A 5,966-nucleotide genomic window follows, 5' to 3' on the forward strand; every position below is an offset into this window, starting at 1 on the left:
GCTACTCTGTTTCATACGAGTTCTATCATGGATTGTAACCAAATTTGGCCACAAACATCCTTGGGGGAGGAACAGAGACTTGAAAAAATTTTGGCTCTGGTACACGCCCGGGCAAGGGCGGGCCCAATAGGGAAAATATAGGTAAATCCTTTAAAAATCGCTACTTGCATAAGTTTCTGTGAATGGAATGTAACAAAATTGGCCCACCAACGAATCTTTGGGGACAGGGGAACAAAAACATTATAAATTTTGGCTCCTGAACACCTCTCGGGGGCAGGAGGGTCGGGGGCCCAATAGGGGAAAATAGAGGTAAATCCCTTTAATCGCTAAACTAGGTCATTAGTTAGAGTTTCTACATGGATTGGTAACTAAATTTGGCCACATACTATCCTTTGTGGAAATGGAAGGGAACAAAACTTGTTTTATAAAATTTTGGCTCTGCTCTGGACCCCCCGCGGGACAGGGGAGGTAGGAAGGCCAAGGGGCGGGGTGACCAAATAGGGGGAAACTAGAGGTAATTCCTTTAAATCCGCTACTAGTCAATAGAGTTCTGAATGGATTGAAACAACCAATTTGGCCCACAAACATCCTTGGGGGAAGAAGGGAAAGGGTAACAGAACTTGTTAATAAATTTTGGCTCTCTGACACCCCCGGGGCAGGGAGGGGCGGGGCCCATTAGTGGGAAGATAGAGGTTAAATCCTTTAAATCGCTACGAGTTCACGAGAGTTTCTACATGGATTCGTAACAAATTTTGCCACAAACATCCTTGGGAAGGAACAGAACTGTATAAAATATTTGCCTAGACCCCGCCCCCCGGTTGGCAGGAGGGGCGGGGGCCCAATAAGGGAAATATGGTAAATCCTTTAAAATCGCTACTTGTCATAGAGTTCTGGAAGGGAATGGTAAACAAAATGTTGGCCACAAACATCCTGGGGAAGGGAAACAAAACTTGTATAAATTTTGAGCTCTGACCGCCCGGGGGCATGAGGGGCGGGCCCAATCGGGTAAATAGAGGTAAGAATCCTTTAAATCGCTACTAAGTCATAGAGTTCTACATGGATTTGTAACCAAATTTGGCCACAAACATCCTTGGGGGAAAGGGGAACAGAACTTGTATAAATTTTGGCTCTGACCCCCCCAGGGCAGGTAGGGGCGGGGCCCAATAGGGTAAAAAATAGAGGTAAATTTCTAATAAATCGTTACTTGTCATAGAGTTCTACATGGATTGTAACCAAATTTGGCCACAAAACATCCTTGGGGAATGGGGAACAGAACTTGTATAAATTTTGGCTCTGCTGCCCCCTGGGGGCTGGAGGGGTGGGGCCCAATAGGGATATAGAGGTAAATCCTTAATTCGCTACTAGTCATCACAGGAGTTCTGCTATGGAATGTAATGAACCAAATTTGGCCAGAAAATTATCCTTGGGAGAATAAGAACTGAGTTTGGATAGAATTTTTGGCTCTGGTCTCCCGGTGCAATGGAGGGTCGGGGCCCCAAATAGTGTGGAATTATAGGTAAATGTCCTATAAAATTGCTACTTAATAGTCCTAGAGTTTTGTCTATGGATACTGTAACTAAATTTGGCCACAACCCAACATCCTTGGGGGTAGGAGAACAGAACTTGTTTAAATTTTTTGGCGTCCTGACCCTCAGGGGGCAGGAGGGGCAGGGCCCCAATAGGGGAAATAGAGGTAAATTCTATCAATCGCTTACTTGTCCTAGAGTTCTGCATGGATTGTAACCAAATTTGGCCACAAACATCCTTGGGGGAAGAGGAACAGAACTTGTATAAATTTTGGCTCTGATCCCCTGGGGGTAGGAGAGTGGGGCCCAATAGGGGAAATAGAGGTAAATCCTTTAAATCGCTACTTGTCTCCATAGAGTTCGGCATGGATTGTAATCAAATTTGGCCAGAAACATCCTTTGTGGAAAGGGGAACAGAACTTGTATAAATTTTGGCTCTGACCCCAGGGGGCAGGAGGGGTGGGGCCCAATAGGGGGATTTAGAGGTTAATATTAAAATTCCTTCAGAAAAGGAAAAACAATGAACCTGTATTCAGAAAATTATTTGGCATTACAAATCCAGGTGAGCGATAAAGGCCCTCTGGCCTCTTGATTAATAATAAATGAGCTTGCTCCAACTCCTAGGGACTGAGGGGTGGGGCCCCAAAAAGGCAATTTTTTTTTAGTTTTAGCTTTAAAATCCCACTTCTCCTTAACTCCATCAGTGGATTTCGCTTCATATTTGGCGTGAAACATTCATTAGGGAAGGACAATCATATTTTATGAAATGATTTTTGTATGTCCAAGATGGCTACTAGCCCACTTCCTGTTTTCAGGTTTCAGTGAAAATCGGTCTATAGAGGTTTTAAGGGATGGTGAACAATATACATACATTTTTGTCAAAGATTTTGGAATTCAAAGATGGCCACTGGCCCAATTCCTGTTTCAGATTTAGGTCTCCGATCTCAAGGAAAATGTTGAAAACTTCCTGTTTTGAGGTCATCTAACCGAAGGTCTGGAAGAACTATTGTCATCGCGTTTCAACCGTCGTGCGCCATGCCTCGTGCGTATTTATACAAATTTGTTTGTCCAAATGAATGACCTTGACCTTCATTCAAGGTCACAGGGGTCAAATTGGTAAAAATCTTTAATAGAGTTCTTCAAATAACCAAGAGGCCTAGGAACCTGATATTAGGCCTGTGACATACTGGGATGAAGGGCTACCAAGTTTGTTCAAATGAATGACCTTGACCTTCATTCAAGGTCACACAGGTCAAATAGGGCTGAAATATCTTGTTAAGACTTCTGACTTCTGCTTCATAACCAGGAGGCCTAGACAGATATTTGCATGTAACATGCTGGGATGAAGGACTACCAAGCTTGTTCATATGCATGACCTCGACTATCATTCAAGGTCACAGGGGTCAAATAGGCTAGATTCTTTAAACAATTCCTTTTTAATATAAACCAAGAGGCCTAGGAACCTGATATTAGGCCTGTGACATACTGGGATGAAGGGCTACCAAGTTTGTTCAAATGATACCATTACCAACAATTATCAAGTCGACACAGGACCAAAAATAGGCTGAAATATCTATGTAATACTTCTGCTTAAAACCAGAGCCTAGACACCGGATATTGGCATGTAAAATGCTGGATGAAGGACTACCTAAGCTATTTCAAGCAATGAAAAGACCTCACTATCATTCAAGGTCACGCCCAGGGACAAATAGGCCTAGATTCTTTAAACTAATTTCTTTTAATACCAAGAGGCCTAGAACCTGAAATTGGCCTGTTAAACAATGGCAGGATTGAAAGGGCTTCCAAGTTTGTTCCAAATGAATGAACTTGACCTTCATACAAAGGTCACAGGGTCAAATAGGCTGAAATATACTTTTTAAAACTTCTGCTTTATTAACAAAGAGGCCTATACACTACATGATATTTGGCAGTGTAACATGCTGGGAGAAGACCTACCAAACGTGTTCATATGAATGACCTCGACTATCATTCAAAGGTCATCAGGGGTCAAATAGCGCCTAGATTCCTGTTAACACAATTTATTTTTAATAACCAAGAGGCCTATGAACCTGATATTAGAGCCTGTATTACATACTGGGGATGAAGAGGCTACCAAGTTTGTTCAAATGAATGACCTTGACCTTCATTCAAGGTCAACACGAGGTCAAATAGGCTTAAATCTTTAAACAACTTCTTCATGATAAACAAGGAGCACTATATAACCTATATATGTGATTATAACATGATGTAATGGAAGGTGCTACAAAGGCTTGTTTCAAATGAATGACCTTAGACCTTTCATTCAAGGTCACACGTGTCAAAATAGGCATAAAAATGTGTAAAAATGACTTTATCTTAATATCTAAAAGGCCTAGAGGACCTGATATTTGGCCCTGTGACTTGTTGGGATTAATGGGCTACAAAAGTTTTGTTTTATTGATCTAACCTTGAGTTTAATTTAAGGTCACCAGGGTCAAATATGTCTATATCTTTAAACGACTCTACTATCTCCTTTAAATAACCAAACGACCTTAGGGACCTGATATTGGGCCTGGGGTTTCCTCCTGTGGAGTGAACGGCTTACCAAGATTGTTCAGATGAATGACCTTGACCTTCATTCAATTTCACAGAGGTCAAATAGGCTAAAATCTTTAAACGACTTACTTCTAATAACTAGGTCAGATGACCTATTGTCATTCATGCACTGTCCGTCGTAAAAGAGAAATTTTTGAGCAGGTCCGCCATGCGGCATTGTCGCTTATTATATTCAAAACGAACTTCTTCTCAATAATGACTCTTTGGACCTTGTAAATACGATAACTTGTGTAAATATGCACCCTGCCTTAATTTAGAACTTTGTATTGTAGACAGTACATTAGGAAAATCTTGGACAAGTTTGGAAAATCAGCTTGATTCGACTTTAAACTTTAAGGAGTAATTGCCCCAATGCGATAATAATTTTATTGAATCTTGTGAACAACGATAATGTGAGTTGAATATGAAAACCAGTGAATCTTAATGAAACTTTGTATGTAGACCTATTAGATCTATGTTCTTATTTCAATGAACAAAAGACATCACCGTTGGGCTAGTAAATGACATTACTACAGGGGTAATGTTATATCAAATATCAGGTGTGACCGTTAAGGCCCATGTGCCACCTTGTTTAAGATAAAAGACTGAACATACAATGGACATGTATATAAAAATGGCAAATTGCCTTCACAACTGCTACACTATTCTATATGATATCATACACAATTCTATTTTCACAGAGATTTTGAACCGATGAAAAAGACAACGAAAACATATCACAGAGCCAAAATTCAATGTAGCAGATTATGTGAACCAGGAGAAAAAAACGGCCGGGGATGCTGTAGCTAGTCCAATACATGCAATAGCCATGTTCAATCTAGCTAGATTGATGGAACAGCTATTTGAAACAGTAAACTGGGATATTCTGCAAGGGGACTTTGTTCCACATGAACGACACTGGAGTTTATGAGTGCATATAATGACCGATATTTATATGGTTCAAATATCAAGAATGCCCTCATTAAATTGTTATAAAATAAGGTTGTTGAAATTTTTTTTTTGTAATATTTTAATATACAGAAAAAGGACTCATTTGACCAGACCGCATTGGTCTTTATCTAATGATGCTCTTGATCTATTCAGAATATTAATGTTCTTCAGGGTACATATACAGGTTATCAGTACTGTTTGTATCTGCTCTAATATTTTTTTTATTAAGGGCCTTGTCCCTCCCTTGTTAAATTCGGTCTGCTGTGATGAATAAAAACATCTTTTTTTGTTATTCTATCTCGATTATGAATACATGTAGTTGAATATACAGTCGAATCTGAACAAACGACCATCTGTATTAAGCGTCCCTCTGCTCTAAACAGACAACTTCAACTTATCACCCCAACCCAATTCTCACTGATATCCTTTTAACAACTAAATATTAAACGACCACTCTCTCTAACGCGACCAGCGACCGACAAAGTTTCCTTCCCGTGGTCACAAAAAATCTCAATATCAACTACCAGGAAAACGAATGTTACATTTCGATCATTACAAAACGCCCATCATCTGGTCGCCCGGTTTTGACACGGCTTCGGACAGAGCAATTGGATTCTATAGGTTGTTAATGTTAACAAAAGAGATGTGAAACAATTAGCCTGTAATCCTGAAGCATGTATAGTAAGTAATGCTACCCTTGGGTATTTGTTTCTGGCTGCGTCTTTTCACACCTTGGGTTACCGTCAAACCCCCTGGGCCCATAGACGGAATGGGTCAACGTTCAATGGCCGTCTCTATTCATTTTGAAAGGATATATACGGTTAAATAATAAACTGTTTGATACAACAGGATAAAACATCCCTCTTATTCTTAAAACCTAAACACTAGCAGTGCTCCCTGTCTGACAATACTCTT

The sequence above is a fragment of the Argopecten irradians genome, chromosome 5 (genome assembly GCF_041381155.1).
Source record: "Argopecten irradians isolate NY chromosome 5, Ai_NY, whole genome shotgun sequence".
Classification (NCBI taxonomy): domain Eukaryota; kingdom Metazoa; phylum Mollusca; class Bivalvia; order Pectinida; family Pectinidae; genus Argopecten; species Argopecten irradians.